Below are 17,718 nucleotides of genomic sequence, written 5' to 3' on the forward strand. Positions count from 1 at the left end.
TCCACGCTCTGCTTGCGCCAGAAAAGCTCCTCCAAATCCACACAGGTGAAATCCCTTCCCCACCGGGACCAAACCCTGGGAGGGATTGAAGCCCCTCTCCCTGATGCATACAGCCCAACGCAGCCTTTGCTCTCGCATTCTCTCCCATTTTACTTACACCCATCACATCCACCTTTAGGAAAAATCATCTTTTTTTTCTTCCTCATCCTTCCTGTTCTTTATTCAGAGGAAAAACTGAACACCAGGTACACAGGAAGGTGTCTGGGCAGGGCAGGCAAACGGTTTTGTCTGCACTTGCTAAAGAACTGGGGTTTCCCCGATGCAGCCTCCTCTCTGCCTTAGCAAAACCCAACTTGAATTGTATTTATTTTCATTCCCTTCCAAGCTTTAAGAAAGAAATATATATTTGTAGGGCTGCAGCGCGTGGAGGATTTCCCGTGTGCTCCCCGGGAACGCACAGCACTGCAGGGGAGAACTGAAATAGTAATTAAACTGAAATAGTAATTAAAGTGGTGGGTACAGGCTGGTTTTTTCCTTACATCTGTATTTTGCAGCCTCTGGGTTGTAAAGAAGCAGGTTCATAGGAAATGGCTGTTTATGGGGAATGGGCGAATGAAAAATAATCACAACTGCTGCAAAAGAAGGTAGGCTTTCAATGTGAAAAACATGTTTTTCAAACAAGAAAAAGCTGACCTAGTTGAAAACCCAGAGAGCAGCACGTTGGCTGACTTCTATCGCCGTTACAAATATTTATTGGAAAATGCAGTGCCTGGGGAGCGTGAAGAGTGCTTCCGCAGGAACCAAGGAGGATTCCTACCCTTGTCATGGTAGGTGTCTACTGAGCACCCTCCTCAGCGGACGCTGCTGTTCCCGGGTGCGGATGCAAACAAACCCTTGAAGGCAGGAGCGTGGCGAGCTGCCCAGAGCGGAGCTACATCAACATCTCAATGGAAATCCCAGTATTCAAAATGTAGGAACGCTGGGCTGCCATTTTCCTGAGCAGACAGGTCCAGAGGAGAGCCACCAGCCCTACGTACGCCCCAGAGCCTCTCCTTCCAAAATCATGAGTCAGGCCGCAGGCAAAATCAGGCCTTTTCCACCTAAAACATAACTCAACAGCTGGGGAGCGCTTTCGAAGGCTGTGAGCCAGGCCATAACAAAACCTATGTGAACACCCTGGTTATTGCGAGGAAAATACACTCTTGCGAGAGCGCTTCAGCTGCAGCTGGTTAAATAGAGAAGAAACCAGTAGGAGCAAAGGAGGACACTTGCAGGATGTGGTTTTCCCACGGAAAGGTGACTCTGATGGGGTTGCAATGCAGGACACAAAAAGGGAGAAGGTTGAGATCTGGGCAAATCTCACCCACAATATCTGGGATTAAAAAACTATCTGCATAAAAACCCAGGAGGAGGTTAGGCTAAAACTTGCAGCTGCTCCCATGCTACCTGAAGCCTGGTATTTTTTTCCCTTCCTAATAGAAGAAAAAGTCCTGGCTAGGGGAATCTTTTGCATTATTTATTGGCAGCTCATGCTGGTGTGTTTAACGCTGGTCCTGGAGAAAGCAAATAGTCTGCTCCAGCTCAGCTGATAGAGGAAAACGTATACAGTGGCATCTGGAAAAGCAACTAAGTACTATCCCTCAAGGACTACCTGTTTTACATACAAAACACTGAGCAAGCACAGTTAGAAACCAGAGGGGCTTTAGCTCTTGCTGATCAAGGAGCCCTGAACCACAATTACACTGCAGTTCAGATGCGTGCAGTTCTTGTTGGAATCATTTTCCTTGCTGGAGCAATAAGGCCAATGCCAAAATACTTCAGGGCCCCGGACAAAGGTGCCAGACAGCAAGTACTGAGCACTGGGGAGGACCAGCCTCCCCTGACCAGGGATGGATGGGTCAGGCCACCCTCCCCTTCCAGCCCATCAATTATCTCCTACATTTCAGTGAGCAAATATTCCACCCAACTGTGAAATTTCCCCTTTACTAGAACCACAATTTAAAAAAAAAAAAAAAGGATGTATCCTATTGTTTTGATGCTTATGACAACGCTACAGGCATTGGCCAGGCTCAGGGCTCTCTTGCAGCAGACGCTGTACAAACACGACAGCCCCTGCCTGCCGTCTGCCCCGACCACGGGCAGCGCAGCATCCTTCCACCACCCACTCAAAGCTAACCACCAGCAAAAGTGACTCCCGAGTGACTTCTTGAAATAAGATGGATTTGAAGACCAGTTTTCCTAAACCGTCAGGATTAATACTGGCTTTGGAAACATCTCGCAGATTCTGCTATGCAATCCATGTGCCCTGCCCTAGTAAGAGCATCGAGGGAAAGCCTGCAAGGCTCGCTTAGCAGCTCTCAGCCTCCGAGTATTGAGTTGGCAGATCAGCCTTCAGAGGTCACAGCTAAATTGAGTAGATTTCATTGATTGCGCCATTAATTGCCTGCCAAGCAGAAAGCTGCTGCATGATGGAAGACCGGTTAATTTACAACAGACCACATGTAGGAAGCTTTATCACAGAGAAAGGCAGCAGCAGTTGGCCAGGCTGTAGCAACTACTGCTCTTCTGCTACCTGGTGAGATGGTCGAGCTTATAACCAAACTTACTGACCTCCTTTTTCAGACGTTACAATAATCAACGTCTCCAAGCAACATCGTAAAAGAATGACAAAAAAAGAACTGTACATCCAAAATACGTGATTTATATTGAGCTGAAGGCTTGCTGGAAATAAAATGTGGATGTTAGCTTATTTCTTTGAGCAGCCATAATCACTAAGCTGGCAGGGAAAGAAAGCATTCAATCTATTTTGCTTGTGCATTACCATTAACAAATGTTAGCGCAGAATTTGTTCACAAGGACAAACTGCAAGAGCTTTGCTAACTGGAAAGGACGGGAGGAACCCTGGATCCCAAGCTGACACCACAGGACAGGTATTTAGGAATACAGTGCCAACTTTTTGCATGAAAACTGCATAAGCCCGTGGCTCGATTACTCCTGATCGATGGGGAATTGGAGACGCTTTGTTTATAGTCCCTTCTGGCAGTTCTGGGCTTGCTTTTTCTGCCTTCTCTTCTGTAAATATGCAGAGGAGACAGCTGTTTTTACCTTTGGCTTAGTTTATGGTTTTACATAAAATTGAAGGCCTGATTTAATAGAGTCAGAAAAGATGCAATCTGCTCATCACCACCTTTAATTATTTGTGCAGATTTCTAAATTCATTCCCCAGGTTTTCTGCCTCCTAATAGCTTCTTGGTTCTGTGACTTCTGTGCCATCTTTCATTCTTCTTTGCTATTTTATTAATTCAATCTGAGGAGAAAATAAACCTGTGGAGCCTCTATAGCATCCTTCAAGAAGGGTTTGCTGAGCTGCATCTGGCAGGTTTGGCTGAGCAATCAGTTGCCAGCTGTCCTGGTTTCAGCTGAGATAGAGTTAATTTTCTTTAGAGTGGCTGGTATGGGGCTATGTTTTGGATTTGTGCTGAAAACAGTGTTGATAATACAGAGATGTTTTAGTTGTTGCTGCACTAGTCAAGGACTTTTCAGCTTCCCATGCTCTGCCAGGTGCAGAAGAAGCTGGGAGGGGACACAGCCAGGATAGTTGATCCAAACTGACCAAAGGGCTATTCCATACCACATGACATCATGCTCAGTATATAAAGCTGGGGAAGAAGAAGGAAGGGGGGACATTTGGAGTGATGGCGTTTGTCTTCCCAAGTAACCATTACGCATGATGGAGCCCTGCTTTCCTGGAGATGGCTGAACACCTGCCTGCCCATGGGAAGTAGTGAAGGAATTCCTTGCTTTGCTTTGCTTGCGTGCACGGCTTTTGCTTTCCCTATTAAACTGTCTTTATCTCAACCCTCGAGTTTTCTTACTTTTGCTCTTCCGATTCTCTCCCCCATCCCACCAGGGGGGAGTGAGCGAGCGGCTGCGTGGTGCTTAGTTGCTGGCTGGGGCTAAACCACGACACCAGCACAGCTCTCCAGTAAGCCTGTTGCATGCTGCATCCCTCCGTGAGTTGTTAGCGGAAGCAGAAATAGCATTTGAGGTTTAGAAAAGAGAAGCAGAGGGCCACTGCCTTGCACTGTGCCAAGAAGAGGAGAAAAATCAATATATAACTCACTGAAGATTTGGCCCATGCATTTATCACTGGTTTTTTTGAGGTGAGGCTGCTCTGTTTCTGGCTCTCCCAACGGCTCACTGTGTTACCTGTCAGTTGTGTCCTTCCCCAGGGCAAACCAGAGCTCCCCTGGGTTTGTGCAAGCCTTTGCGGAGGTGCTCTGTGATGAGCATTTTGCATTGCAAGCAGCAGCCAAAGGTCTCCGCCAGCAGCAGGACCACAAGCAATGCTGATAGATGTGCTCACCACAACGTGAAGATCACGGCTACATGATTAGACCTCAAAGCACCTTATTACAGGCGTGCCTGTCCTACAGGTGTAAGCTCCTGGAGTAGATATACAGAGACTCAGATATAGATGGAAAACTACAAGAATTTCTATGGAAAACTACAGGATAAAGGAAGGAACATTGACTATAACATATGGAAAATCCAGCTACATCACACATCACCATGGGAATGAGCCTCCCTTTTCCTCTTTTGCAGCTGCCTCTTGTCTTGCTACTACCTCCAGGTAAGACCTGCAATTCCAGCTGGCCTTATATTTCATTTATATAAGGTGGCAGTAAAGAATTGCTCTCCAAGTACCATGTGCATCATGCTCCGGGTACATACTAACCTGGCTGTTATCAAACAAACTCCTATTGAATCCTGCACATAGAGACGCAGGCAGAAAATCTCAGAGGGGGACAGATTTTCAAAGACACAAAATAAAAGGCATCTGCTTCAGACTGCGTGCCTCCACACATCGCTTTCCAATAGGAGGACATCACCACCATTACTTTTTTGTTTTATTTCATCTCCTTCACTGTATACACCTGCTTGTTAAATTATGAATTTAAAGGCTAAGTATTTTTCCAACTGCTCTGGGGGAAGCTGTGCTTTCTTGCAAGCTCAGAACTCCCCTCCACCACATGCACTGGAAACAGCTTTGCACAGAGCTGCAGGCTAAAATGCAAAACTTCGCCTGCCTTTGTGCCCCTCATGTGCCTCCCTTTGCCAAGAAAACCTGCCAACTATGTTCAGGCTCTTTGCAAGAGATGGAAAGAAAAAGATAATTAGGCAAATTATAAGGGGGAGATTTTCAAAAGAACAAAGCACCTACTTCTCCCTTCCAAGCAGCTGAAGAAGAGAGGCTTTGCAAGCGTGCTTAAAGCCAACTGGGTGATACGCATTTTCCCAACAACTGGCAAAAGTTACTGTAAAAATCACTCCATTGTTCATCCAGGAAAAAAAACCAAACAAACAAAAAACAAAACACAAACCAGCAGAACAGCTTAAAGCATTGCAACACTTGGGAGATACGAGCTGTATTTCATTACTGCTCATTTCTAGAGCGTAGGTCCAACCCTCAGCTCACATCAGCGGTACGTCAGGCCCATTCGGTAAATTGGCAGCACAGGAAGATGTTTGCAAGGCGCTAAATGAACCCAGTCCCCAGCGTTGCTGGGAGAAAACCCAGCTTCCCACCTCAGAGGCAGTTAAACCCAGTCTTCTGCACATCTCTTGCTGAAGTCGTCCTCGTTCTAGCTCATTAACCTGAGTGGATATTGCTTCTTTAAGCGATAATACTCATTAGGAAGTGGTAAAAGGCAAGAGCTATTTTCCCCACACCTACGCAACACGCAGTACACACGCGCAGCAGAACTGCAGCTTTAATTTAGGTGGTGCTTTTCATATAAACCACGTCTTGCAGCTGATCTTAGCAGCTCAGGTTTGCATCTCAGCAAAATTACTCATCTGATGGGCAAAGTCTGCTCCACTCCACGTGGGCCACCCCTCATTTAAAAGTTAATTCCACACAAATTCAGCACAGCTCACGTGAAAGGGATTAAACCAGCATTCTCTGATGATAACTGCCAAGCAAGAGTCAAGCAATTGGTAAGACCTGATAGGAAATAAGCTCCGGACCAGGGCATTTCTGAAGCAGTGCCACGTGCTCACAACAAAACATCACCTGTGCTGTACAACTCTTACATATTTAAGTGTCTAGAGGTCTCTATTATCTTGTCCTTATTTTGTGTTCCTCCAAATCATCCATTTCTTTTCCCTTTCCCTCCTAGCCCACCAAAACTTCTTCCCAAGTAACAGACACTAACAGCCTCCTCTTGAAATCCTTCTGTACACCAGGATCAGTATTTTCCCATGACCACCAATTATTTCCTTCTCCCTCCTTAATTTCGAGGAAAATCTGAAGGGTGTGATTAGACACCAGCTTCTCTGGGAAACCATAATTTTTCCTACCTGCTTTAATTTCCTCTTCTAATGGATGTAGGTACCACCTCTTCTTTGTCTTGCAAGTGTGACCTTCTGCCTGCTAGTCTACAAGTTCAAAGGCTTCTTGCTTAATCATTGATCAGAAATGCAGCTTTTCCTCCTCGCCTACCTCCAAAACCACCCAGCACTGCCCAGAAGTTTGCTGTTTCATCCTTGGAGCTTGCCACTCTGTGAGCAGCAGGAGAAATTAGAGGGGAAGGGGATCCCAAAATCCTTGCCCTGTGCCTGAGCTATCAGGGGGAACGTTAAATGGGGTTGGATGTTTAAAAGGAAATGGAGGTAAACAGCCTCACCTGGGGCCCCAGCGAGCACCAGCTATTTAATCACTAAGGGTCAGCAAATGTCCTGACCTCAAGCCAAGCCCTGCATCAGTCTGCAAGCAGCCTCCAGCCTTTTAATAAGATTATTCAAGCTCTAACATCGTTCAACACAGATTGGGCCACCCCTTCTTGCAACGACCTTGCTTTTTAAGAGGTGATCAGATTATCAGGGGCTGTAGGGGGGGATGAGGGAAATTGCCAGACTGATTGGATGCAGTTTTAATCCCTCAGATCAGGAAGACCTGCCTGTGAAGGATGAACCCACGAGCTTTGCTGGAAAAGTCTCTGCTGCATCCAACTGTGTAAATCTTACTTTGTATTTACAGTTCTGCACAAATATCCTCTCTGAACTGACCAAAAATCTGCACCCACAGCAACTGGGCTCCTTAACGTGCTCTGCAGAGGTGCTAAGGAGGGAAAAAGTTTCCCCAAGTACAGTATAACTTTACTGCCGCTTTCTACTTTCTTTTTATCTGTTTCCTCTAACTTCCACAATCTCCAATTTCCTCTGTGTACTTTACGTGTCTTTTGCAGCATCCCATCTGCAAACCCAAAGACCTTAGCTTGCTGCTTGCTTGACGAGAGGAGTTTCCCTGGAAGCAGAGCAGCCTTCTCCACCTTCCTCTGTACCAGAACCTCTCTCCGAAGACACAAGCTAACAAGTTTTAAACAACCACTAGAGAAACGGACCCCAAAAATGGGCTGAACTTTACCAACAGCCACCCAGAGCAGGGGCAGCCGTCAGAGCAGAGCTGTCCCTTCATCCGTGTGAGCAGCTCCAGGTATTTCCCCAGTTCTTCAAACAATTTTGGTGTCACTGCTGTTACCTCAGTCCTTCTCTCCTCCCCAAAACCCTTCTTCTTCCTCAGCTTTAGCCTCCAAGCTGCTGAGATGCTGCCAAGTGACACAGTATTGCTGTCATCTCCAAAGACCTTTTTGAAGCTTAAAAGCAGTAGCTTTGAAATACTTTCTCCTTGATGTGGTCTCCCATTTTGGACTACCAAACAGCCTGGCGCTGACACAAAAGCTTTATATTGCCTCCTGCAAACACAGAGCATCTTCCTCCCCCAGTACGGAAGCGTACAGGCTGGTTTAGGGAGATGACTGGATACACATTAAATCGAATGCAAAGCGCACGTACCTTGGCACAGCGTCTTCCCATTACCTTCCGAAATCACCGTGCATTTCAAAGCTCCCAGTTCACACCTTGCTTTGAAACAATTCTCATCATCCTCACAGCAGGTATCCTATGCATTTCACATCCCGAGGAGCACTCGGCACAAAGATTTTATTATTTACTGCTATAGTCGAAGGTAATAAATACTTGATTTGACACAGTTAAGTAAAATTGCTTTATCCAACAACTGACCAAATTGGCCTTCCCTTTACTCGCTCACCCCAGCGAGGCTCTGATCTCTGGTTTCTTCGTCCGTAATGAGGAGGTAATACGGCTTCACAGGAACGCTGGCACACCATTTCGAGATTATCTGATGGGGGCACAAGAGACGTAAAGCATTATATCAGGCCTTTCATCTGCTGTCATTGTGGGTCATGTTAAACGACTGGACATGTTCATAGAGCAGCTGAACACCAGTATTGTATTTGCTGTCAGATAAGGGCTGTGATAACCTAATGACTATAGGAAGTATTCTATACCACTAGTATCTTGACCCAGGTATTTATTAATAAAGTTTAAGCTGTTCAGGAAAATTTATTATCTAGCTGATAAGCTTCGATTTTGCCTCTTAGCTAGGAAGTTTGTCTCTGAATGTGCTATCAAACCTCACACCTATTCCACCGTTCAGATAATAACGGCACCCAGTACCAACACAAACAAACCATCAAATGCAGCTAGCACGCGTACAGAATACAAGAAAAATGAAGACAACCAAACCTGAAGAAGCTATCCTCCTACAGGATCTGGAAAACCACAAGCAAGGAAGTAATTCAAAAATCTAGAAAATAAATTAAAATTCTAAAAAAACCCACAAGGACAGCCCACCAGAAAGCCATAGGCAGCTTTAGAAATACAGATCATTATTTCATTTGTTTAGAGAGTTCACATTGCAGCTGTGCTATGCAATTATTTTTACAACAACCATTACAAAGAAAAACCCTCATACGAAAAAAAATCTAAGTATTGACTTGCAAAACCTAACAGGAGTCTAACAAAAAAAAAAAGCACGTACAGGAAAGGTCTTAATTATTGGAGATGAAACTTCTAACATTTCAAGTTGATTAAAACAGCAGGGATTTCAAATTCAGTCTCCATTGCATAAATGATTTTCTCATTTGTATTTTGTTCAGGTTTTACAGTTCCACACACAGGTGCTGTGCTGCGAGGTGTTTATTGACTTCAGCTGAGCCGAAGCTCAACACCCACCACCAAGGAGACACAGCAGGGCTTTGCTGCGTTAGTCGCAGGCTTTAGCAAGCAGCCGGGCTTGCAAGTCCTGAGGCTGCGTGCATTTGAGTGAAAGGTAATGAAGGGCAAGTAATTCTTCATGTAGTTTTTATTTTTCATTCATTTTTATTTTTACTGAAGAAAACTAAATTTTAATGCCTTTGGCTCCTCATCACGCTGTTTATTCACACACTCTTTGTGTCACTGCTGTCTGCTTAGACCAGAAACGCTTTGGGGCTGGGACCATTGGGACCATTACTCTAACAGGTTTGCATAGCGTCAAAGAAAATGGAGGCTCAGCCTTTGCTGGTCCTACACTAAGAAACATTATTAACAGGCAATTAAACAGTGATATTTTCACTGTGCAGGGGATTCTCTGCATGTTAACGAAAGCTGCAAATCTTCTTAGCCAGCCAGGAAGGAAACAGCAGTAAAACCATGTTTCCCCAAACAAGCATCTTCCAAGGTTGCAAAATCTCTTTCTCTACAATAAATGTTCTGAACTTGATTGCTGCACCATCTTGTGGGCTCGAGCGTTGGGAGGTGAAACAGGGCAAATGCTATTCTCCCTCTTCCTGAATTAGAGTACAGGAGCACAAAATGCTTACTGTTTTTTAAATATGTCCTCCTTGCATGCTCTAAATCAAATGCCACCTGTTAAATTCTCACAAGTTTAAGCAGTATTATGAGTGGTTCGTAACATTTGGGCTAAAATTGATTTTAAGCATAAAATTGAGATGCTAAATTACATGAACTGACAAAATAAGGTGCATGTTCGTCCTACGAGACCACTAAAGGATGCGTCAACCTTGTCCTTCTTTACAGGAACACGTGAAACGTGATAAAGTTTTGGCAGCACAAAGTCAATCAGGTCTAGGAATATTGCGGAGCCTGAGCCCTGGGTGAGCGTGAGAAAGGCCAAACACCCCCCAGCTATTTTGAGCCTTCCCTCTTTGCTCAGAGCAACTTGAGAGTCGCTGCCTGTAGCATCTGAGAAATTAGACAAAGCATTTGCTAATGTGGCAGTTGGAAGAAAACAAACCCATAAATTTTCCTAATATCATCTTAGTTGTTCCTTGCTAGAAGACAGCAGCTCCTTTGACAGTGCCTTGCTTTTCTTTCACTAATTTGAAATGAGGGAGAGTTGAAAAATTAACTGCTCTTCCATCTGCCTTCAAGAGAAGAGGAGTGAAGCTTCACAATTCAGGACCTATTTCATTCTGAGAAGGTAAAATATGCAGTATATCCCTGCCTCCCTTCTCATTAAGTGGATATAGCCAGCTAAAACTGATTCCGCTGAAACTGCAGCTACCAAGCCAAGAAAGAACACATCTTTACATTTCAGTTAATAGCTGGGACATATTAATTATAGTAATTTATGGTTTTGCATGAGTGATTATTTTAATGCTGATGCAGATACGATTGCTTTATAATACTAATCAAGAAATAATGATGATAACCAGCATTTATATGAAACGTGAAGCTTGTGATTTACAAAAAGGAAACGGAGTACTTGCAAGACAGCCATTTCCCCAGGTTAATTCTCTTCCCCCGGTGACACGAGCCACACCACACTTACATTCCTGCCCTTCATCGTTTTCATGCAACACTGGAAAGAAGGGATGAAACCAATGCCCCTTCCCTGGCACAAGCAAGGAAACCATTTGCACAGCATCCCATTCCAATTCATTCTACCTCAAGCATGACATGCCATGAGCTGCCTGCAGTCCCTGCCTCTTACCATAGGCACACGACAGATTCCCTCTGTACTAACGGAGATTACAGGTCAGTCCCATCCCATCTTTAGTGCCCTATACAAAAAGGAGCCTGAGGATTTGAGTCGTTACTACTAAATGCAGATTCACATCACAGAAGTGATTTTTGCAGCTGGCATCCTCTACACCATCTCGGTACAGAAGGAAAGACGCGGATGGGAAGGCCATTACCCAGAGCAGCCCCTCTCCCTCAGGTCAGCAGTCGCAGCACGTATTTTGTGGATAATACATAATCACTGTGTTTTCTCTCACAAATGAATTACTACATGACATTGCCATCTCTCTTATTGCTAAAAGCTGGCACTCAGCCATTCTTAGCTTCACTGCGTAAGATATTTTTCTTTCTGCTTTAATCCCTTCATCTATTTTAGATTTATCCGTGGTTGTTGGCTGTTGTTAAGTGCCAGGGACTCCTGCCAGCTGTTCTCTTAAACCTTTAGAAAATCCAAAATAATTATATTTTAAAATCAGGATATTTTTTTTCTGTTGCTTATTCCTCAACACTGTAAAGTTGATGTGCTCCAAATGTAATCAAAAGAGAATTTTATTTCCCATCCCCCCAAGCACTGTAAGATAAATAGTAAGATTATATATGCTCCCATGTAAGATCACAGTAATGTTTAGACACCTGTTTTGTTCAAAAGGCACCATATTCTAATAGCAGTAACATTCATTCATCTTAGCAAAACCCAGCCTGTTAGAGGATCCCTGCTGAGGAACTTTGTTTTTGATGAAAACAATAAACAAGTACTACAAAAATGAAACTCATGAATAGTTAACTATAATAGATACCACCAACTTGTAACCTCAATAAACCCAGATAAACTGTTTCCTGTTTACGTAAGTATTCCCAAATCAATTCTTCTCTATTTTAATGAGATAATTCTGATACATACTAGAAAGAAAGAACAATTACAAAAACAAGTTCCAGTGAAGCTGTCTTGAGCAAATTGAACAGCACGTTAAACAGTCAAGCAAAAATTTGCTGAGTTGTTTCTGTTTTCTGAGGGCGTGTGGCTACACTTACCTCTATTATCATTAATGATGTACAGAATCTCATTTAAAAAAAGGTGGATTCCTTGTGCTCTTTCTGAAACCCTTTAAAACTATTTTTATTTCCAATGCGTATCATAGCAGCTAAGAAATGTCTTCTGTCAACATGTTCTAAAACACAAGCCCTTAAAATCATGCAAAAAGTTTTGTTTCGTTAAACACTTCAAACAGAATGTAACTCAACTTTAGAATTTTAATTAAACATTGAAGCAACCTGTTCTTCATACTGCTCAAATACACATTTGGATAAAAAGAAATAAATCCGTTCCAAACAAGTTTTGCATACTCCATTACCCAAGTTGAATGTCTGTATTAAACCCTGCGTGTATCACAGTAACGTTCCTAGGAAAAATCCAGATTAATTTACCTGCATATTAGAGTATGGGGCACTCTATGGCTTTTTGACATGTCTCTGAAAAACGTTAAAGCTGTTCTTCCATGATTAAAGTACGTAACTAACTTCTCAATGAGAAAAACCTCTGTGAAACACCACATTTCATACAATTTACGCCCCAAGCACAGATGTATGTACTAGTTTGACAGCCATCAGGGCACACCGGTGCTATTAGAGGGACAGGGAAGCCGACTCATGATGCCAGATGGGCAGCACCAAGTCATAGCATCATCTTTCTTTCAGGTCATCAGTCAGGAGGTACTACAGTCAAGAAAAGTTTCATGTCTTTACCTAAACTACACAGGGAAGTGCAGTCACAGCTGGGGCAGTCCCTGAAGTCTCATCTGTGACCCAGGACTGGAATAACATTTATGTTCTGCTGTCACCACCACTTTTTGCCTTGTCCCATCATGAAAATAAGCAAGCTCACACTGTCACAGTGGTTTTATGGACTACGAACCCCTGGGTAAAGCTGTAGCCCTGCTTTTTATTTTACAACTAAGAACTGTTCACCTAAATTACTACAGTAAAAATATTACTCATCACAAACTACCATTTTGACTGTTTTGTTGGCTGTCCTGAATGGCTTTTTTCTAGCCACATCCCCTCTGGGAAAATTTCCAATTGGATGAAAGTTTGTTCACTTTCAGAAGCAGTATCTTCTACTTGGAGCTGTACAGTGAACATTACTTCAATCCTTTCTGGCACAGAATGAGCATGCACGCACAAGGAATTAGTTTCTTAATGATGTTTACCTTTTTCCAAAAGCACAGACTAAAGAAGACTGTACTAAAATCTTTCACTTGGTGACACCAAGTGGGCAAAATGATCAGCAACATCTGCATTAAATTTGTCTCAGTGGACATGCTCAATTGCTCTAGATTTGATGAGACTTACTCTAGATTTGATGAGACACTATTCCCATCTATATAAAGAGAGCATTGAAGCGTTATAGCCTGCCAGTTATACTGACATAATGAATCCAATTGTAAAGTTTCAGCCTCAGATGCTGTTTTTCCTCATTCAAGCACCTCCCCATTTTAAGTCCCCAAGATGCCTCCAAAACTTGTTACCTTGTTTATCAATCTCCATTGTAGACCAACATTAGAATGAGACATTATCACAAAAGCAGCCTTTTTTCCTCTTACTAGCGACACTGAAGAATGCTGACAAGTTGCAGAGTATGAGTCTCTTTTCCCTTTTTCCATATCTGGTAATTAATTTTAGATTCGCACATTTGGACTACTATTTAGGAGATATGCAGAACATTAGCTAGAATGCCAGTGCTGCAGGAACAGACTCTGCTACCTCTGTAGCAGACTTTAAGTTGAGGCCAAAATAATGAAGAAATAGCAAGCCTGGAGCAAGCTACAGAAATAGTTGCATTTGCTCTTCTTGCTGTTAGGGCTATTAAGGCCAAATCTCTCCAGTAATTACAGCAGCAGTATTAGTATCACTTGTTTAAACTGTTTAAATTACCAGACATCAGGCAGAATGCTTACACAGCTGAAACCCATTTACATTACCTGCTGTAATTATACTGCAGCATGTATACATCTACTTTATCATATAGCAAATTATAGCAGTGCTCAGCATGTTTATTAAAAATGTGTTGCATAATGGAAAGTCATTCCTTAAGGCAGTAAAGTGACAAAAGCAGACCCAGCTGTTTTTTTTTTTTGAGAGAGAATTTTAATATATGTGTAATCAAAACAGTGTAACTGTTACCATTTCTTAACATCTTAGGGCAGAAAAATATGTAGTCTTTACAAACACTAGTCCCCATAAACACGTTTTATTGGAGGATTCCTTCTTCTTGAGATGTTTTCAGCATAAACACCTGTAATACAACAGCATGGATCAGTTAACTATTCAACACAAAGTATTAACCCATTTGTTAATGTAAGGGATATCATCAGAAAAACCTTTGCTCACCACCAGTCAATCTGCCGGTAATTCCAGCAATTTTTGGTTAGTTTCATCATATGATATCTTTAGGTAAATCGATACATTTCTAGCAGAAGCAAGACCTTTATCCTTTTGCTCTACAGTGCTGTCAGCAAAACTGTAGTGCAGTAGACAGCTGCTCTTATACACTTACTGTGCATATTTTAGTCTAATAGAAGTATTTTTTGGCCTAGAACTTCATTAATTATACCTTTAGAGCTATGAATGTACAGAAATAGAACCATAGCCAATGAGAATGTTCTCAACTAGGTAATGTTTCCGAGACTGTAACCAAAAAAACATCACATAGAACTAACAGCACACCAAATATTAAACTCACCCAGAAGAATCTCCTGCTATTGCTGTCTCAATGCCTTCCACAGGACTTGTGGAGAGCTGTAACATCAATTGGCAGACATTAGTAACAATTAGTACATGGCAGCCAAAACCTGCAAGCTATACCTAAATATGGAGATACCCAGAAAATAACTATCACAGGGCTTTAAATTTTGAGGAAGAGAGGGGGGAGAGCAGATTGATTTAAGCTATAAAGTTTGAACCTTACAAAATATGCCTCTCAAGTTTTTGGCAGCCTATAAGCCTCATTTATTCTCGACTTAGGTTCCACCTGGTATAAAGCTCTACACGGTCCAGTGAAATTCATCACTTACCTTCACATTAGGGCCATCTCCAAAGAGCGACCTGCTCCCAGTCCTAATTGTGTCACATTTATCTGGAAAGACCAGGCTCTGCAGAGAAAGTGAAACAGATGGACGTAAAGCTATGTTACATGTGACAAGAACACTTTTCACAGAAAGCAAGCATACATAAGTTGCTTGATTAGTTCTAGAAGACTAATTTCTAGAACTCAAACTCTGCATGCATGTAGCTGTATTTCAGACAAATAAGAAGGTTATCGTCAGTTCTCGCATCTGACGGCACTTCCTATTCAGGGTTATCATCATCAACAGCCAACAACTTTTGTATTTGATTACTTAAAACGCAGTAATTGTTTTGTCTTGAACGGACAGTTGTACATTCTCCCCTCTGTTTATAAAAGGCATTAGCTCTGTCACCTTAATGGTATGTAAAATTAGTTTTAATTAGTTTTTATTTAACTTTTTAAGATGTAATTGTTACAGGTTATTTTCGACTAGCAGTCCTGTATTTAACTGCTTTACATCATTATCATGTAAGTAAAGGCCTGGAACTTTCTTAACCACTTTGAGCACCTTAGTACAAAATAAACTTTAACTTACTCTTTACTTCAGGACATCTTTCTGCTGTAGGAATAAAAGCAAGAGAAGCGTTACTAGAATACTCTTTAGAAAATTATAAAGTAGGTTTACCCAGAAAAACAAAACCAAAAAAACCCAGAACCTCACCACCAACAGCCTGCTTGTAATTCCACTCACATTTGTGCTTCTATCATGAAGCACCAAAATCTTTATCAGAGAGCTTTTAGTAGTCAACAATCCTCTCTAAACTGTTTTTAGTCAGGAAACTTGGGAATCTCCCTTACGCAGCTTGCCAGACTGCATTCCCCATAAGGGCAAGTTTTAAACTGAAATTCCACACACCATCAATTCTAAGGTTGTAACGTTCATTGCACCGAAAGGGTTTGGCACAGCGAACAAACAAACAAACAAAAAAGACCTGTTCGCTAAAAATAGCGCCCTAAAAATAAAAATCCATAGAAGGCATACGAACGCCCAGCACTAACCACGCAAGCCTCTCCTCCACAGCCCTTACGGAGCTCCGAGCTCGGCAGGACTCTGCTCCCGCAGCATGTGAGGCTGTGAGCAGCCAGGGGCCGGCAGGAGGGCAGCCAGGAGGCTCATGAGGAGGCAGCAACCCACTGTGAACAGGCTCTACCCTCCCGCGGGGCTCGCCCAAGGCAGCACCAGCCCGACCGCGGCTCAGGCAGCCAACAGCAGCGATACCCGGCGTTACCTCAGACACAGCGAGCTCCCAGGCCTCCCAACCCAACCGAGCCCCTTTTTAACTTACCGGAGAGCCGCTTCAGCAGCCCTAGGGCAGCTCCGGCCCCGCTCGCGGGGTCCCGGTGCCGCCTGCATGGCCGGCCTGCGGGGACAAGGGAGTCAGGCGCCACGTGCCCCGAGACCACACCCCTCCCCTGCGCGCGGCACTCGGGCGGTTCTCCCAGCGCGGCCCATTCTCCCTCATACCCCCCCTTCGCTCCCTCGAATGGTCGGGCCCAGCCCGAGCGGCCCTGGGGACGGGGAGGCACCGCGGACGCCACCACTGCCGGGGGGAGGGGAGGGCCCTCACCTCAGCCTGCTAAATGATAAGGGCGCCTCGCTCCGCAAGCCGGGCCTCCGCCTTCCCCCGCCCGCCTTCCACGACGCCCGAGTGCCCCGTCCCCGCGCGGGAGCCCCGCGCACGGCCCCCTACCTGTCGCCAGGCACGCAGGACGAAAAGGCGCGAATCTTCCCGGCGGCCGCTTATAAAGGCTTGGGACGTACCAACCTGCGGGAGGGGGCAGGCCGTGCCACTCCTCCAGCAAGGCGGGGGTGGGCCGAGGCGTCCATTTCCTGCAGTGCTGCGCGGGAGGGAGCCGGGCCTTGGGGCTTCTCTCGGCCTCGCTAGGACCTAAGTTTAGGCACCTCTCTACTCGGCTGAAAGCAGGAGCGTGGGTTCATTAAGTCTGGGCTGGGACAGGCTACACCTCGAAGCAGGGCCCCTCATCTTGGCCCCAGGAAAGCACAAGCCCAGGAAGGGCCCAGCTACGGGCCCTTCACCAAGAAGCGGTGCAGCAGTGTCCTTCATTGCGTATGTTCCAGCAAAACTGGATAGGTCAGTGTGATTTCAGACCACTTCTACTTGGAATAGAACAGCTGTTTAAATAAAAGTTTCACTATTTTCACGTTACAGTGTCATCCTGAACTGAAAATAAGGGGTTTTTTTTGCTTTCCTTTTCCCTCTCAAACACATCAGCCATCATCTTAAAAAAAAAAAAAAAAAAAAAAGCCCTCGCTTTCAAGTCTCACCATCAAGGCCACACGTTCAGAGTCTGCCTGAGGACAGCTGCAGGCACAGAGCCCACAGACCCCACGACAATTTCTTTTGCACAACGTAACAGTCACCTGAACCATTTACCAAAAAAATACCTTTTCAAAACAGCAAAAACGTCCTAGAAGGACTAGTGTGGTCCTATAACGAGTCACCTAAAATTCAGAACCATTTTTTCCTCCGAGGCATAGATCCTCCAGCAAAAGCCAAAGCCGAACTTCTCCTCCTTGCAATTTTCAACCCAAGTTCATTTTAGTAGAATACATAGGTTGCACTTGTCAGTATCTGAACATTAATTTCTGCACCAAATTCCTTGAAGGTGACCTTTGTAGGCCTTGGATTATTTTTATTATGCAAAGAATTCCAATTACTTAATTTTGCTCCTTACCTTGAAAT

General features: G+C 44.0%; 1 long non-coding RNA gene and 2 other non-coding genes across 3 annotated transcripts; all 3 read right to left on the reverse strand.

The window, feature by feature from the left end:
- Positions 1-14,016: 14,016 nt before the first annotated feature.
- On the reverse strand, positions 14,017-16,655 carry LOC140660993 (uncharacterized). Its single transcript, XR_012045561.1, has 6 exons — positions 16,582-16,655; positions 16,300-16,374; positions 15,549-15,572; positions 14,961-15,038; positions 14,630-14,685; positions 14,017-14,182 (listed from the first exon to the last, which is right to left on the reverse strand). It is a non-coding gene; the product is annotated as an uncharacterized lncRNA (long non-coding RNA).
- On the reverse strand, positions 14,256-14,329 carry LOC140661077 (small nucleolar RNA SNORD65). Its single transcript, XR_012045594.1, has one exon. It is a non-coding gene; the product is annotated as a small nucleolar RNA SNORD65 (small nucleolar RNA).
- LOC140661073 (small nucleolar RNA SNORD49) lies at positions 15,184-15,258 on the reverse strand. The gene has a single exon (XR_012045590.1). It is a non-coding gene; the product is annotated as a small nucleolar RNA SNORD49 (small nucleolar RNA).
- Positions 16,656-17,718: the final 1,063 nt, after the last annotated feature.

The sequence above is a fragment of the Ciconia boyciana genome, chromosome 17 (assembly GCF_034638445.1).
Source record: "Ciconia boyciana chromosome 17, ASM3463844v1, whole genome shotgun sequence".
Taxonomy (NCBI): domain Eukaryota; kingdom Metazoa; phylum Chordata; class Aves; order Ciconiiformes; family Ciconiidae; genus Ciconia; species Ciconia boyciana.